This window comes from Nicotiana sylvestris, chromosome 8 (assembly GCF_000393655.2).
Source record: "Nicotiana sylvestris chromosome 8, ASM39365v2, whole genome shotgun sequence".
Lineage (NCBI taxonomy): Eukaryota > Viridiplantae > Streptophyta > Magnoliopsida > Solanales > Solanaceae > Nicotiana > Nicotiana sylvestris.
The window spans coordinates 18224727-18243857 of NC_091064.1; the positions used below are offsets into that span (position 1 = coordinate 18224727).

Below are 19131 nucleotides of genomic sequence, written 5' to 3' on the forward strand. Positions count from 1 at the left end.
TTGAGGTCTAATAGACCTTAATCAAGGTGTTCTCGTGTGAGAACACCCTGATTAAAGTTTGTTCGGCCTCAAATGGTCGAAGCTAAGTCAGATTTAGGTCAGTTTGGTTTAAACTTTTTCAGTAAGTTTTCCCTTCTCTTTGTTTTAGTTTTGATTGAGTTGTTAGCATGCTTTGTTGTGACTGTTTGTTATTGTCTGATGTTTTTCTTAATTTCTTCCGTCTCTGTCAAAGACCTTTTATTTGGTCGTTTGATTTTCTATGTGTGTTCTGAATGTACTATGTGATATACATTCTCGTCAATTAGATTAATCGTCAAATAAGTTAACTCATATAGGTTCCCAGTAATTGAACAAAGATATTTGAAGGCATTCGGGACACTGTACGTGTTTTTTATATGAGCGACTGATTATTACCTGTTATGTTTAGTATAGTCGACTCGATAAACGTCGTCGATTAATTTTCTATAACTAATGGATCAAATGAGCTAATAATTTCACATGACTAATTGAACCATGTCACTGACTGAATGCCCGACATTGTTTGAAATGGGTTTGTTTGCATTGCAAAAACGACTGAAAAGGTTCAGTCCAGGGCAGTCCTAAATTTGAACTTTCAGGAGTTCAAAATGCCTTGATGCTGCAATGGGTTTAGGGCAGTAATAATCAAGGTTTAACAAGGGTAGTCTGGGGTTCGAAAAGAACAGAAAAGGCTTAGTTTAAAGTGAGCTGACAAGTAGGGTACTAAATTAGGATTAAACTAATGCCAATGGGGAACAAGACACAAGAGTATGGGGGTTAAAATGAATACTTAAATGAACCCATAACTCTTGAACAAAAGGAATAAGCCAGGCGTGGGAAACAAAATGGCTGGCATCAAAAAGATGCTTAGGCATGGGATTTAATAGGTATGGGCAGTCTGCAATTGGCAGAATCCAGGAAGCTTGACTGCACTAGTTTGTTGGCTTATAAATAAGCTATTCCCAAAACTTAAAGGGGGCTGGAAATTTTAGTCTTGAGGGAGGTCTTGTGAGTTGAAGAAAACTGGAAAAAAAAAACAGAAAGAAATTTCCAGAAATACTGTAACTGAACACTGTCCAAAAACTGCACAAAGAAACCAAGTTGGTTATCCTAACTAGGGTTGTCATTGTTCCATTAAGAGAAGTCTGTGTATCTTCAGTTGTGATTGCTACTAAATTGAGTTTCTGTGTGCTGTACACTGAGTTTTAGTCTCCCTGATTGTTTGAAACTGTGCTAGTTGTTTGCTGAGCTTTGGTGGTTATTGAATTTCTGTGGCTATAGCACAAAATATTCTGGTTCTTTTCTCGATTGGTTTTGTTTCCCATCCTGTTTCCTGGGATTATTTGTCTGTTGCTCGACCAACGTGTGAACTTCACCTTTGTGGCTGTTTGGTTTTTGCTGTGTTGTGCTGTTTTATCTGCTGCTGCTGTGCTTGCTGTGTACCACTCAGCTGATCATCTTCCTTCTTCTTTTGCTCCTCTATACCAGGTACACAACTAATACTGTCCATGTAACTTGAAAGTTGAGCATGAATACGAAAGAGAAGATTCGAAGACATCTATGTCCACATGTAGTTGTTATATAGAGTATCATGTAGTGTGTAATGGTTTACAATCTTGTTTGGGTATTGGAGTTGGTCCTTTCATATAGTGAATGCAAAAATGTAGTATGATTTGATATCTTATGGTGGTTAGGTTGACAGACAAAAGGATTGGCAGTACAATAGGCTATGTCTTGGTAATTAGTTGTGTTTTGTAATTAGCATTTCTGTTTTTAATGCATGTCAAAGAATAAAACTATCCGACTCAGTTAGTTTCATTCTCTTTTGATAAACTACCTCGTTTATAATCATCAAACACACCCTTATAACAAATAGCATCAGTCCGCACTCCTCAACCTTATGAAAGTCGAGCCCAGGTCAAAACAGGCCAAGCAGACCCGCCTCAGATAAACAGTGGCCCAGGTCTGGCCCATCCCGCATGAGCTGGATTTGGGCCCATAATGTTCGATCAAGCTGCCTGTATGCATGGTCACGTTTCCTTATTCTGAAAAAGCATTTCGAATCCTGCTATAAATAATCTGCAAGCATGTAAATAACTAGGACTATTTCTGTTTTCAATTAGTAGAGACAAACGCGACAAGAAACGTAGTTGCTATAGGATATCCTTTTAAAAAATAAGAATGAGACGAGCCTCGACAAACAAAACGTATAAAGCTGCGGGGCCCTCACAAAATGTATGGTTTAATTAGAATTCGGAAGGACCGTTCAGCGAATTTCACGGTCTTTCCAAAATAATAACGCGATAGTCTCTTTAGGCACGCGTTTAATATTTTACTTTCTTAAGCCTGGGTGTGCATTTCATGCGACCCGAATCTAAATCCCAAAACATCAAATAAAACGTGTTCCGGATTGCGGGTGCATTTCATGTGACGCAGTCCAAAGACATGTTTTAAGCGATGTTCACATTCTTTTAAAAAATAATATTAATAAAGCGGTTAAAAGATAGAATTTGCACATAAGTTCATATTGGTGTAAAATCAGGTAATCAAGCCGAATATAACAGTTGAGCGACCGTGCTAGAACCACGGAACTCGGGAATGCCTAACACCTTCTCCCGGGTTAACAGAATTCCTTATCCGGATTTCTGGTACGCAGACTGTAATATGGAGTCATTCTTTTCCTCGATTCGGGACTAAAATTGGTGACTTGGGACACCCTAAATCTCCCAAGTGGCGACTCTGAAATAAATAAACCAATCCCGTTTCGATTGTCCTTTAATTGGAAAAACTCCCTTGTACCCTATCGGGTGCGTAAAAAGGAGGTGTGACAGTAGAGTCTGAGGGATCGGTACGGAGACGTCTGTATTTATCCCCCAGAGGCTACAGAGTTGGAAAAAACTCCACACCTATTCTTTCCTGTCGTGCGGTTTGGTTTCTCAATGCTAATTGAATTTCTACTTTGTTCATTTGCAGATAGCGAGAACACGCACTTTCTCATCCACTGATCAGCAGACCGAGCCCCCAGCAGCAGCCCCAATGAGGGGCAGAGGGCGAGGCTGAGGCAGGGACAGAGCTCAACCTAGAGCAGCAGCACCAGTGGCGGAGCCTCAGGTTGAGTTTGATGATGATATTCTGGCCTAGGCAGTTCTGGTGGGCCCAGATTAGGTCCTAGAGTGGTTTATTGCTACCCCAGTACTCAAGGATGCTTTGGTCCATCTAGTGGGCCTTATGGAGAGTGTCACCCGGGCAGGCTTACTTCCTGTAGCACCAGCCGTCTCTCGGTCCTGGGGAGGAGCACAAACTCCCGCTACCCGCACTCCGGAGCAGATACCTCCCCAATTTCAGACTCCAGTAGTGCAGCCAGTTGGATCAGTTCAGTCAGGTGTAGTAGCTCAGACCGGTGATAGAGCAGCTATGTCTGCTGATGCCTTGTGGAGATTGGATAGGTTCACCAAGCTCTTCACTACCACTTTTAGCGGTGCATCTTTTGAGGATTCCCAGGATTATTTAGACAGCTGTCATGAGGTTTTAGGAACATGGGGATAGTGGAGATAATTGGGGTCTACTTTGCTACTTTTTGCTTGTCTGGATCCGCCAAGACTTGGTGGAGAGATTTTTGTTTGGCTAGACCAGCTGGGTCAGCAGCTTTGACTTGGGATCAGTTTTCTTAGCTATTTCTGGAGAAGTTTCTTCCTATCACTCAAAGGGAGAACTATCAGAGGCAGTTTGAGCATCTCCAGCAGGGTTCTATGACTGTTACTCAGTACGAGACCAGATTTATTGACTTGGCCCGTCATGCTCTTTTTATACTTCCCACTGAGAGAGAGAGATAGAGAGAGAGAGAGTGAGGAGGTTCATTGAGGGACTCATTCGTCCTATTCGATTGCAGATGGATAAGGAGACGGGAAGCGAGATTTCTTGTTAGGATGCGGCCAATGTGGCCAGGAGAGTCGAGATAGTTCTGTCACAGGGGAGTAGTCAGGGGTCTGACAAGAGGCCTCGTCATTCAGGCAGGTTTAGTGGTGCCTCATCTGGAGGCAGGGATTCTTTTGGTAGGGTCCATCCTCCCAGGCTGTTTCATTCAGCACTTTAGACTTCTCACGGTGCTCCAGGTGTCTGTGGTTCTCACATGCAGTATTCTGATCAGTAGTCCTATAGTGCATTGCTATCTCCTATCAGTGCACCTCAGCTTCAGAGTTTTCAGGGTCATCAGCCCCAGCAGTCATGGGCTTGTTTTACTTGTGGCGATACGAAGCATATTGCTAGATTTTGTCCTCGAGCACCGAGCAGTTCTTAGCACCAGGGTTCCCGTGCCATGGTTCAGGAACTGAGTGTTCCATCGCCCGTACAGCCAGCTAGAGGTGGAGGTAGGGGTGCTAGAGGTAGAGGTCAGGCCGCTAGAGGTGGAGGTCATCCAACATGAGGTCGTCCCAAGGATGTAGTTTAGAGTGGTGGGGCCCAGCCCCGATGTTATGCTCTTCCAGCCAGGTCTGAAGCTGAGGCTTCCGATACAGTTATCACATGTACTGTTATGGTTTGTAGTAAGGATGCTTCAGTACTATTTGATCCAGGGTTTAAATACTCCTATGTGTCCTCTTAATTTGCACCGTATTTGATCATGCCTAGTAATTCTTTGAGTGCTCCTATATATGTGTCTACACTGGTGGATGATTCTATTGTGGTAGATCGTGTTCATCGTTCTTGTATAGTGGTGATTGGGGGTCTTAAGACCCGAGTAGACTTATTACTTTTGGACATGGTTAATTTTGATATCATATTGGGAATGGACTGGTTATCACCTTACCATGCTATCTTGGACTGTCATGCCAAGACTATGACCTTAGCCTTGCCGGGGTTGCCTCGTTTAGAGTGGAGAGGGACTCCTGGTCATTCTACCCGTAGTGTTATCTCATATGTGAAGGCTCGGCGAATGGTCGAGGAAGGGTGTTTGGCCTATTTGGCATATATTCGTGACTCTAGTGCTAAGGTTCCTTTTATGGATTCTATGCCTGTTGTTCATGAGTTTCCTGAGGTATTTCCTTCAAACCTGCCGGGTATGCCACCCGACAGAGATATTGACTTCTGCATTGACTTGGCTCCGGGCACTCAGCCCATTTCTATTCCGTCGTATCGTATGGCCTCGCCTGAGTTGAAAGAATTGAAGGATCAGTTGAAAGACTTGCTTGATAAGGGCTTTATTAGACCTAGTGTCTCACCTTAGGGTGCGCTGGTGTTTTTTGTTAAGAAGAAGGACAAATCGATGAGAATGTATATAGATTACAGGCAGTTGAATAAAGATACAATCAAGAATAAGTATCCATTGTCGAGGATTGATGATTCGTTTGATCAGCTTCAGGGTGCCAAGGTATTTTCAAAGATTTACTTGAGATCTAGCTACCATCAGTTGAGGATTAGGGCATCCGATATCCCTAAGATAGCTTTCTGCACTCGGTACGGGCATTATGAGTTCTTGGTGATGTCAATCGGGCTGACAAATGCCCCAACAGCTTTTATGGATTTGATGAACCGAGTGTTCAAGCCTTACTTGGATTCGTTCGTGATAGTCTTCATTGATGATATTTTGATTTATTCCTGCAGCCGGGAGGAGCATGAGCAACATCTGAGAGTAGTTCTTCAAACTTTGAGAGATGGTCAGTTGTATGCTAAGTTTTCGAAGTGTGACTTCTGGTTGAGTTCAATTGCATTCTTGGGTCATGTTGTATTAGCAGAGGGTATTCAGGTAGATTCGAAGAAGATAGAGGCAGTCAAGAACTAGCCTAGACCCATATCAACTATAGAGATTCGGAGTTTCTTAAGTTTGGCAGGCTATTACCATTGGTTTGTGGAGAGGTTTTCATCTATTGCAGCCCCGATAACCAGGTTGACCTAGAAGGGTGCCCAGTTCAAGTGGTCGGACAAGTGCGAGGCGAGCTTTCAGAAGCTCAAGACAGGTTTGACTATGGCGCCGGTGTTGGTTTTGCCTACAGGTTCAGGGCCATATACAGTTTATTGTGATGCATTCCGTATTGAACTTGGTGCGGTGTTGATGCAGGATGGGAAGGTCATTGCTTATGCTTCACGTCAGTTGAAGATTCATGAGAAGAATTATCCAGTTCATGATTTGGAGTTAGTAGCGATTGTTCACGTGTTGAAGATTTGGAGGCATTATCTGTATGGCGTGTCATGTGAGGTGTTCACGGATCACAAGAGTCTACAGTATTGGTTCAAGCAGAAGGAGCTAAATTTGAGGCAGAGAAGGTGGTTGGAGCTACTGAAGGACTATGATATCACCATCTTATATCATCCGAGAAAGGCCAATGTGGTGGCCGATGCTTTGAGTAGAAAGTCAGCCAGTATGGGCAGTCTTGCGTATATTTCGGTCGGTGAGAGACCGCTTGCTTTGGATGTTCAGGCTTTGGCCAATCAGTTCGTGAGGTTGGATGTTTCTGAGCCCAGCCGTGTGTTAGCTTGCACAGTCGCTTATTCTTCTTTATTGGAGCGTATCCGAGATCGGTAGTATGATGATCTTCATTTGTGTGTCCTTAGGGACACGGTGCAGCACGATGGTGCCAAGCAGGTTACATTAGGAGATGATGGAGTGTTGATACCCAATGTTTTCCTATATATTTTTTTACTCAAAATACTTTCAAAAAAGCATGTGTATGCATATATAAGCATGCCCAATTACTTTGGTATTTTTCCCAAATTTTTAAAGATTTTCAAAACCAATTTATTGTCTATTTTAACAGTACAAAATCCAATAATTATTTCCGAAGTTATCATTTTGGTGAATAATCTATTTCCATCCTCATAGTTACACAAAAATATAATTAACGTTATTTTTGCATATTTTTACAAATTCATTTGATATTTTTTAAGCTAAATTACATAAAATTGCAATTGTGGCATATATTACGATTAATAGCGTTTTGCAATCATAAAATCATTTCCAGCATTTTTAGATTAATGTTTATATATTATTAATTAGCTCAGTGCTTTTAATTTGTTTTTAAAATCATTTTACTATTTTTTATAAATAAAAAGGGTAAAACTGGCTATTTAACATGTAGCCTCAGTTCATTTCAATTATAGCCCCATTACATTTCAATTTTAGCCTAAAAGTGACCCAATTTCAAACTCAAATTCGGACGACCCAATTCTTATTTTTACCCGACCCCTTAACCCATTTTCAAACCCGTCCGGATTTCCTTTTAAATCCTGGTCATTGATCATTTTGATCAACGGCCCTGATTCACCCTTTCCTTTTTTTAATCCCCTAACCCCTCTAACCCTAACCCCATTTGCACTATGACGCCACCTCTAAATCCCAAAACTCTCTCAAGACTCTCAAGGTCCTTCGGAACCCTATCCTCCTCCTACCTTGTTCCACCGTGTTTTCACAAGAGTCCATGGCTTCTCAGGCCATGGACAGCCTATACTCACCTCCTCTGGCTCTTGCATGCCTGATGCTCGAAGGTTCGAGGCCATACCTCGAAGGTCTTCACTCATACCTTCACCGATTCGAAGATTCCGGCCATCTCCGGCCTTGCTCCGGCATACCATGGTGTTTTGAGCCTGATTCTGACCTCTACGACTCAGATCGGTGATGACCTTTTCAAAACTTTTTCTAGGGTTCTTCTGAAACCCTAACTCGTCGAGGTTTTCCCCGATTTTTCTTTTAGATCTGTTGTGTATCTATGCTCTACTTGAGTGTTCAAACGATTTCCCTAACTTTTCTTTCTAAAATTACTTTCTGAAGCCTCTTTTACCATCTAGGATTTTCTGAAAATACGTAAGTGTTTATCTGACTTTCTTCTCCTTTTCTTTTGTATGTATTTGCCTCTACTATGTTCTTATGTTTTCCTTATACCATGTATGTTCCTATACCGTGCTTTCTATATTCCGTTCTTGTATGTTCTGCTTTTGTGTTTTCTACACTAAGTCCTTGTATGCTTTTCTACTATGTTCTACTATTTTCTTCTACCATGTTCTGGTATGTTTCACCTACTGTATTCTTCCATCGTGTTCTTAAGTGCTCCTAGTATTTTTTCCTTCTACTGAACTTTGTTTAAGCCTCTTCTAAAAGGATCTTCTTAAGCATGCTTCCTTCTACTGTTCTTATTAGTTTTTTCTCATCATGTTTCGAATTAGTTTCTTTACTTTATTGCTTTGAACTCTTCTAAACTCTGTTACTGGATTTTCCACTGATTTTACGATGGCATGACAATTTTTCTTTCATACTTAATGTGTCTGTATGCTCTTTATATGTGATGAACCTTTCTGTAAAAGGGCTTTCCAACTTGTGATTGATTCAGAATCCCTTTTAATAGGCCTAATTGATTGCTACTGATTTTCCTTAAGTTAAAATCTTTCCTCTCTTTCTGATTTGGTTCATTGGTAATGTCGAATCCCTGATTCCTTGATTTACTAGGTACTAATTGATTTACTGTGTTCTTGCCTTATTTGGGCAAACCGTATATTTTAAAATTTTCTTTCCCTAGTTAAACCTATATGTATTTACCTCTAATTTCCTACTTTACACAAGATGTTTACTTGATTCTCTTTTCTTAACTGATTGTTGTCCATTACCGTTTGAGTTTGAACTCCTTAATTAAAGGAAGTTCTTATGTTGATTGATTATAATTGATACATAGTTCCATAATTACTATGATTCTTCCCTTACTCTCTACCTGTTTTCCAAACTATAAATACTCGACTCTTTTCTTTTCACAACAGGGAATACACTTCAGAGCTTCACTTAATTCTCACAACCCCTTCTAAAACTTTCTGCACTTTGGCTTTCTCAAGATTTCTGATTTCATTTGTTTTTCCTGAAACTAATATGTCCTAGTTTTGATTCTAGCATCAACCTCAATGTGTTTACTTACAAGTTTTTATGTCTATGCCTACTTTACTGCTTTGTAGAGTTCAACTTCTATGATAATATGCTTATGTCTTGCTATCTGTTACTGCAATGAATCACATTACCCATACCCCTTTATGTGCTTGAGCTGTGGTTTAAGACATGGCAATATACAAAGTTATTGTCCATGGATTAAAGCTGGATCCTTTGGATCCTAGGCTCTTTCAATTTCCCATACCTCATTCCCTTAGGTGTGTTGAGTTGAGGTATAGCCTGGCAGTATCCAAGTTGCTGTCCAGGGCTAAACCTGACCTTCAATAGGTCCTAACTCTCTAATTTTTAGCTGACATGCTGGTCAGGGGTGTGTCAGCACTCCTAATTGCTGGGCATGACCACCAGCCTGCCTTGGCATTCCCTAATTCCCCTCTATTTCACCTACACCTATTCCTAGAACCTTAAGTTATGCCCCTCTCTTTTGAGCCTTGCTTTGGGACCTTGAGTTCTCTCTGAACTTGGACATTTAAGGGTTGGCCCTTCCACACTACACCATAATCTAATTCTGCAATATATTTGGGGTGTAAGCATTGCCTGGAGTTCTTGAAGCTCCTTGGAACTTTGACACATCCCAAATAAGAGAAAGGCTTTGGAATCTGATCTTTGGAAGTTGGTTTATTTCATATTTCAGACCTGGGGTCTGAATTAGGCTCTCCTTGGTTGGAATCTTTAATTTCTGATATATTTTTTCTTATTCATTCTGGTCTCTAATAATCTTGTTATAAACATTTGGGGTTGGCTAGTGGAAAAGGGTAGGGGACTATGCATGCAAGGGGTAGATACCATGTTCATAGGGATTACTATTTCTCTAAAGTTCTGCATTTTATAAATCACTGAAACTCTACATTCTCATGTAGATACCATGTTCATAGGGATTACTATTTTTCTAAAGTTCTGCATTTTATAAATCACTGAAACTCTGCATTCTCATATAGATACCATGTTCATAGGGAATTACTATACTTCTGAAATTCTGCATCTTCATATAGACACCAAGCCTATAGGACTTTCTGCATTCTGCATCTGTCATTAGGAAAAACCTATTATAGGATTTAAATACCTAATCAATTGCATGTAGACAACCTGCCTATTGGATTCCTGCATAAGCAATAACAGTGCTCAAATCAGTAACACTTAGAAAGCATGTCTATAGGAGTTGTTAACTAAACCTGAATCGTCAACTCGCTTATAAGCCTAAAATCAATAGCAATAATGTTTAACGCCTGCAGATCTTATGTCCCTGTAATTGACAATTCTTTTTCTGCAATCAGTTTACTTCTTTATTTCTGAAACTAATAGATATCATGCCTATAGGTTCTGTTTAACGCCTAGGCAAGCCTTAGGGTAAAATTTTATAATTGCATCAGTTTTGATAATTACAACCAGCAGGCAGGCCTAATTCGGACTTCTTATCTGAAAAATATGTGATAAATTAGCCACCCTTCCTATGTTAAGTTTAATACAGACCAAACCAGTATTTGTAAGTTATGCTAAATAATCTGCTGCTTTGAATGAGGAGGCCGACTTGAGCCTTAACTGCTATTTGTTTCCCTTTAAACTGCTATCTGTTATTGCTTGTCGCCTAGATTTTTATCCTTTTGAAAACTCCGTAAAAGCCCCAACTCCCTCCCCTTTAGGATTAGTAGTCCCATATGCCTCTGAGACTGATAGGATTGGGACGGGTAATAGCATGCAATAAGTAACGATACCATTCTACGATTTAACACCTTAACGGGGTGGGAGGGGTAGATATGGATATGATGACCGATGCGCTAATATCACGTGCGACCCCTCTTTTGAGGAGTGATTGCTGGGTACTGCATTGAAGTGATCCATATTAATTATAAACTTATGACTCCCTTACCTTTATTTGCTTTCATCTCTTCTTGTAAAACTATTCAAATCGTTTTTTTCATAAATTTCTGCCCTCTACTTACCTTCGAAAGTTTTCAACCTGATTGCAATGTTATACGCGAATCCTTATTTGAGCCTTGATTGTTTACTTGTAAAGTCACAATTGTAACATGGCTAGGAACCACACTAGTGGATCTTGAGGGGTACCTAACACCTTCCCCTCGAGATAATTTCTAGACCTTACCCGAACTCTGGTTTTCCAACTCAAACTCTTCTAAAAAAAAGTGTCCTAATGCACTATAATCATTAGGTGGCGACTCTTCAAATTCCGAAACCCAATTCTCGAAAGGGAATATAGTTGTCCTTCCCAATGTCGTATACCCGATTTCTGACCCCACGATTAGAGAAAAAGGGGGCGTCGACATGGAGTTTTGAGGCTGCAGGGTCGAGTTTGTGTGCCTAATGTGGATGGTCTTAGGGAGTTGATTTTAGAAGAGGCCCATAGCTCCCGGTACTCTATTCATACGTGGCCGCTAAAATATATCAGGATTTGCGGCAGCATTATTGGTGGAGGAGGATGAAAAAGGATATTGTTACATATGTGGCTCGGTGTTTGAATTGTCAACAGGTAAAGTACGAGCATCAGAGACCTGGTAGTTTATTCTAGAAGATTGAGATTCCTGAGTGAAAGTGGGAGCGTATCACTATGGACTTCGTTGTTGGACTCTCAAGGACTTAGAGGAAGTTTGATGCAGTGTGGTTATTGTTGATAGGCTGACCAAGTCAGCACATTTCATTCCTATGGCAGTCTCATATTCTTCCGAGAGGTTAGTTGAGATCTATATCCGGGAGATTGTTCATCTTCATGGTGTACCCGTGTCTATCATTTCGGACTAAGGTACGCAGTTTACCTCACATTTCTGGAGAGTAGTTCAGCGTGAGTTGGGCACACGGGTTGAGTTGAGCACAGTGTTTCATCCTCAAACGGACGGGCAGTCTGAGCGTACTATTCAGATTTTGGAGGATATGCTCCGAGTTTGTGTCATTGACTTTGGAGGCTTGTGGGATCAGTTCTTGCCTTTAGTGGAGTTTGCCTACAACAATAGCTACCAGTCGAGCATTCAGATGGCTCCTTATAAGGCTTTATATGGTAGGCGGTGTTGGTCGCCAGTTGGATGGTTTGAGCCGGGAGATGCTCGGTTGTTGGGTACAGATCTAGTACAGGATGCCTTGGACAAGGTCAGGATCATTCAGGATAGGCTTCGTACAGCTCAATCCAGAAAAAAGAGTTATGTCGACCGTAAGGTTCGTAATGTGGCATTCATGGTCGGCGAGCAGGTGTTGCTTCGGGTGTCGCCTATGAAGGGCGTGATGAGATTTGGAAAGAAGGGCAAGCTTAGACCTAGGTTCATTGGTCTTTTTGAGATTCTTGATCAAGTGAGAGAGGTGGCTTACAGACCTACATTGCTGCCGAGCTTATCAGTCGTGCATCCAATGTTTCATATGTTCATGCTTCGGAAGTATCACAGTAATCTATCCCACGTGTTAGATTTCAGCACTATCCAGTTGGACAAGGACTTGTCCTATGAGGAGGAACCGATAGCTATTCTAGACCGTCAGATTTGTGAGTTGAGATCGTAGAGTTTTCCTTCTGTTCGTGTTCAGTGGAGAGGTCAGCCTGTTGAGGCAGCGACCTGGGAGTCCAAGTCTGATGTGCGAAGCCAATATCCTCATCTTTTCTCCGACTCAAGTACTTCCTTTTTATGTTCGTTCGAGGACGAATGATTATTTTAGATGTGGAGAATGTGATGACCTTTTTCATCACTTGTTTTGGAAATAAATTCTGTGTTCTAAGGCCTTAAAACCTCATTTTTGTCTCACCTCAATTTGCGTGCGCGATCCGGGCGTGTATTCGGAAAGCCATTATGTGAAAATCTGTGAAAAATAATAAATTTTGCTTTTAAAATGAATTTAAGTTGACTTCGGTCAATATTTTTGGGTAAACGGACCCGGAACCATAATTCGACGGTCTTGGAGGGTCCGTAGAAAAATATGGGACTTAGGTATATACCAGGAATTGAATTCCGAGGTCTCAAGCCCGAGAAATGAATTTTTGAAAGAAATTGCTTAGTTGAAATTATAAGAGTTTTAAAAAATTGGAATGTGTTTAAATTTGATAGTATCGGGCCCGTATTTTGGTTCCGGAGCCCGGCACAGGTATTATATGGCATTTAAGGCGAGCATGTAAAATTTGGTACGAAACAGACATGATATGACGTGAATCGAACCATCGGTTGTTAAAAATGGAACTTAAGAGTTCATGCGATTTTCTTTGATTTTGATGCTAAATTTATAGTTATTTATATTATTTTGATGATTTGATCACATGAGCAAGTCCGTAGGATGTTTTTGGACTTGCGTGCATGTTTGGTTTGGAGCCCCGAAGGCTCGGGTGAGTTTTGGATAGGCCACTGAGTGTTTTGAACTTAGGAAAAACTACTATGTGCTGCAGGTCTGCAGGGCTCGCAATTACGAGCTCGCAATTACGAACAAACATTCACATTTGCGAAGACTGGGCTGGGCAGGCCTTGGTCGCAAATGCGACCTTTCCTCGCAATTGCGATGTCGCAAATGCGACAGGTCCCTCGCAATTGCGAAGGTGACCGGAATTGCCCATAGTTGCAAATGCGATGTATCCATCGCATTTGCGAAGTCAGCAGGTTCCTTAACGGTTTGCAATTGCGAACCCTGGTTGCAATTGCGACATCTGCAACCTGAAAAATCATAACTTAGCCGAAAATTTCTCATTTTTCAAACTCTTTCAAACCTAAAACATCTTTGGGCGATTTATCAAAGACAACTACTTTTCCAAATTGATTGTAAGTCATTTCTAACTCGTTTTTTTTCAATCTATAACATCTTTTTACATGGTTTCAACTCTAAATCAAGGGTTTTCATTGGAAAAATTGGGTGTTTTGGGTAGAATTTAGGATTTTTGAATTTTGGAGATTTGGACCTCGATTTGAGGTCCAATTTCAAAACAAATTATATATTTGGGTTCGTGGGTGAATGGATAATCGGGTTTTGGTTTGAACCTCGGGTTTTGACCATGTGGGCCCGGGGTCGATTTTTGGCTTTCTGAGAAAATCATCATAAAACCTATTTTCATGCATTAGAATTGATTCATTTAGCATTTATTGATATCGTTAAGTAAATTGTAGATAGATACAAGCGAATTGGTGGTGGAAACAAGAGGTAAAGCGGTAGTTGAGGCTTGAATTGTGTTCGTGGCTTTGGGGTAAGTGTTTGGTCTAACCTTAGCTTGAGGGATTAGGAGTTGTGTCTTAATTGTTATGTGTTAATTGTGGAGTACGAGTATAGGCATGGTGACGAGTATTTATACATCGGTGTCAAGCATGCCCGTGAGTCTCGTATTATAATTGTTGTGATTCCGTTGTGATTTATTCATGCTTAATATGATGATTATCATTGTTGGTTTCCTTGCCGGGATGTTATTGTTTACAATATTGTCTCCCTTACCGGGATGTTGTTATACTCTTGTTCCCTAACCGGGCTTCTTTTATGATTGATGTTGATTTGTAAATGGGATCGGGTGGCACGCTGTCATGGTGATATATGAAATGGGATCGGGTGGCACGCCGCCACAGTGATATATGAAATGGGATCGGGTGGCACGTTGCCACGGTGATTTATGAAATAGGATCGGGTGGCACACCGCCACAGTAATATTTGAAATGGGATCGAGTTACACGTCTGCCATAAGAAAGAAATGAAAGTGAATACTGTGTTTGTTTTCCTTATTCTTAATGGCAATTAAATTTTGGTTTCTTTACATTCCTCTTTTGGTATTCTATTGTTATCTGATACTCCCCGCAACATGCTTTCCCCCTCTCATCTTTAACGGTAAATATCTGCTTTTATTTTTCCGCTGTATATGATTTAACTGCACAGATTTATTTGGTAGTTTGGTCCTAGCCTCGTCACTACTTCGCCGAGGTTAGGCTAGGCACTTACCAGCACATGGGATTGGTTGTGCTGATACTACACTCTGCACTGTGTGCAAGTCTCGGTGCTGCAGCTTTTGGACCGCAGTGAGGTTGTTGCCTTCAGTCCATTCAGGCGACCCGAGGTAGTCCTGCAGGCGTCCGCATGCCTTGGCGTCTCCTTGTATCTTTCCCTTCTGTTTCTTTTATGTATTTCAGAAACAATGTTGTATTTGTCTTTCGGACCCTTACTTGTAGTACTCTTTGACAGTATATGAAATTGTGACACCATATCCGGGTAGTTTTTGGTTTATGGATTTTGTTATCGGTGTTAATATAAAGTGATTTATTTCATTCTTCCGCCTTATTTTTTCCGCTGATTATGAAATGTTAATTCACAACTATTAAAGGATTAAAAAAATGGAAAAAAAAGTAAATAATTGGATTGATTGGCTTGCCTAGCTTTCACTATTAGGCACTATCACGCCTCCCGAGGGTGAAAAATTCGGGTCATGACAAAGATATATATGACGGAGCTAGACCTTACACAAAAAGTGAGATTGATAATGTCAAAGCCAGATTACCTGCTATAACATTTAAAAATAATCTAATATTGTACAAATAATTTTACACTATGGGTATATATATAAATTAAACTTTATTCGAAATATTTAAAGCAATCCATATCACTGTATCATCAAGTAACCAACTACATCATCTAAGCCAAAAATTCGTCGACAAGCTGACATTAAAAGGGAAGGGCCGACCATGGACTTTAAGGCCATCCTATTTAATTTCAACTCTTTGACTCCAATTTTTTCAAAAAGCATTTAGTGAAAAGTTGACCATTTGATTATGATGCATCATGCACACGAAATATTTTATTTTGTGAGTCTGACACTCTTTTTTGTCTCATAATTGTGTGAATCTCAAAATTTTGTGAACCCAAATATATAAGATACGGGTCCATAAATATACGAGAAAAAAAGAAGCATCAAAGTTGTGATAATGTCAACAATAGTGTCAGATACAGGGCCAGCTTGTCGACTTGGCTTTTAATTTTGGGTTTCTAGTCACATATCAAGGTTCTTACTTCTTACTGCAATGAGAGAACAATTATGATAAAAGGTTTACGGAACGACGCCGTCTTGTCGGGAAACCCTAACCCGTTGGCAGCATATATATATATATCCACGTTAAAATCCTTTTCATCCTTTCAGTTGTTTCGGTGATCTAACATGGATTTATTCGATCGACGTTGGCATATCTCCAGGCGACAAATGTGGGAGGAAGTGAGTATTTAAATATTCATTTACTTAGCTATCTGCTTTCTATATATATGATCGTTGAACAGGTCTGATCCACTTGTATTTCAGAAACTTGGTCGTTATGGGCCACTGGTGAAGAAGAGTGTGTCTTCTCTGAAAAAAGAACATCTGATGGGTAAGAAAGTATTAGTGAAGGTTGATCTGGACGTTCCGTTGAATGACGACTTGAGCATCCGTGATGAGACCAGAATCCGAGACGCTCTTTCTACCATAAAAATTTTATGGGGTTAGATATTGGACCAGACACTGTCAGTCTGTTTAGCAGAGTGCTAGATGAAGCAAAAACTATGGACCAATGGAAGGGTTCGAGATTGCCGAATTTGCCCATGGAACAGAGGGGATTGCCAAAAAGTTGGCAAATGTAGAAGAAGCAATAACAATCATAGTGGGAAGCAGTACTGTTGCCGCTGTTAAAAAAATGGGGCTAGCGGAGAAGATGACCCATGTTTCAACTGGAGGGTTTGCCTCATTGGAGCTTTTGGAGGGGATACCGCCTTATGGGATGCTTGGACTTGATCAGGATGAGGATGATTACACTGCTTGGAGTAAGGTGCTCCCAGATAGGTCAGATACAGTGCAGTGAAGATGGGTGATGATATATAAAGCTTTTGCAGTGAAGATGGGTGATGATGTTGCTTCTCAAGTGAAGATGGAGCAGTAACAAGTGTACGCATTATGTGGTGGCAGTACATGATGGCACAGGCTACTTTACTTTTTCATAAAAATGTAGATATTTCCAGTGGTCGACTTGTGTAGCTTTGGTTACTAACCAGTTACTGCTATTGTTAGTCTTTATCTTATACGTAATAGTTTGAGAACATTTCTGCGGTGAGTTCTCTTATTTTATTTTTGGCGTATGTGTATTGATATTGTGGATCCACTGTAATTAAGATGTTACAACTTGTATCGTGCAACCTATTTAGACAAAAAAAAAAGAGAACAATTATGACATCACCGAGGATGTGTAATGGAATACATATGATCCCTCTGCCTTTAATAAGTGTTAAGTTCGTGTCTTGAGAATAAAAAATATGTGATAGGGAATGCTTCCCATTTAATGTGCCTTAAGTAATATAAATCCGAATTAGTTGAAAGTCTTTATAACCGAGGGGTAGGGGTGCATATAGGCTGGGTTGGTTCAGATTTTTCAATTATCAAACCAAATCAATTATCTCGGATTTTTAAAAACCAATTCAAACCAACAAAGTCCGATTTTTCAATCTCGATTTTTCTCGATTTTTTCGGGTTTTCGAATTTTTCCAATGAAATCTTCAAAGCATAAAATTTATAATTTGTGCTCTAATATTTCTTAGGTCCTAGTAGGATAAAATCATATAAGATGTTACCCAATAAAATAATATAAAATAATGTGAGATGAGTCATGATTATTCTAAAATACTCAACAAAATAGCATAAAATAAATATTGATAATTATTAAGCCATAATAAAATAAACATAACTTAAAAGTATTAAGCCATATTAAAATAGGTACGACTAATAAGTATTAAGTATTAATTATACGATAAATAATATTAAAAGTAAGTTATGCATTTTCACTATTTAAACCAATCAAAAACTAAAAAAGTAAATATCCAATACTATTGTCATTTCTAGTATTGAATTGAATTTTTTTTGTTAGCATTAGTATTAATTTGATTTTGCTTTGGGCTTTATTTGAGTTACTAACTTTTATGGGCTATAAAACATATTTGATCATTCAAAAAATCTAAGTGGAAGGTTGAAATAATACATTAAAAGAAAGAACTATGAAAAAGTTTAAAAATATTTATAAACTATATTACAATAATTATTTTTATGTATAAAATATTTTTAAAACTTGTATATATGTAATGCCGGGTTGGTTTGGTTTCAGTTTGACTTTTTTTGGTTAAAATCAAATCAAACCAATTATGGCCGGATTTTTTTTCTCTAAACCAAACCAAATCATAATCGAATTTTTTTTTCCTGTTTTACTCGAATTATCAGTTTGGTACAATTTATCGGTTTTCTTTGTACACCCTTACCCAGGGGAAAAGAAAAGGAGAGTATGCCCAAGGATTTGAATTTACCTTTGTTGTGTCTGCCTTCGCCATTTATTTATTAGTATCAAGGAAGAAATCCACTCAGATGAGTCGAGGAATGAGCGTAACGTAGTGTCCTCCTCAATATTGGTAGTATTATATATTCTCCGGCGCTTAAATTAAAAATATTTGGTTTGTTATAAATAGAATTTTATTTATGGTGAATGATTATATTTAGAGAGATTCTAGGGTTTATTACTTGGTGATTAAGTCACCCTTTTCCTATAAATAGAGGGTTATATTCCATTGTAATTTATCCCAAAATTCAATAAGAATTTCCCCTCTCTCTCTTTTTTTGCAATATTGTTCTTCTTCTTTTATTGTTTTCATCACACGTTATCACCACGAGACTCTAACCAATTGAGTAGAAGCTTTGGAATTGAGCATAATAATTGTCAATTGTTTCATGAACTTCCTTCATAATTAAATTCTGAATTTAAAGTAAGTATTTTACTTTATTTTTCTCTTTTAAATTCTTGACATTCTATAATTTGATTATAAATACAAGCAAAGACGATAAATTTTGATTGTAACTCTAATGGAGTTTGAAAGAAATCATAATCACCCAAAGTGGTAAAATTTCTATGTCTTGTCATGATCAAATTCATGTATGATTGTGAGCAAAGAAGTGGAAACTCGTCCCATTGAATTTGCTTCATTCTCATTCCGTTAAGAGAATGTAGTAGCAATATGTAATAAGTCTGAAAGAAGACAAAATTATTACCGTGAAGGTATCAATAAATGTGGACGTGGTAATAGACGAAATTATAATCGTCACCATTGTGGATTCTCAAAATAGTCTTTCACTCTGTGAAAGTAATATTTGTCATCGATTTGACATGAGATTTTGTAACGCACATATAAATGATTATGGTCCATTCATGATTTGAATGTGACAACATGTGTTTTATGAATACATATTCATTCTT

At 39.3% G+C, this 19131-nt stretch overlaps 1 long non-coding RNA gene across 1 annotated transcript; it reads left to right on the top strand.

Moving 5' to 3' along the window:
- Positions 1-15871: 15871 nt before the first annotated feature.
- LOC104213842 (uncharacterized) lies at positions 15872-17075 on the top strand. Its single transcript, XR_011401723.1, has 2 exons — positions 15872-16085; positions 16170-17075. It is a non-coding gene; the product is annotated as an uncharacterized lncRNA (long non-coding RNA).
- Positions 17076-19131: the final 2056 nt, after the last annotated feature.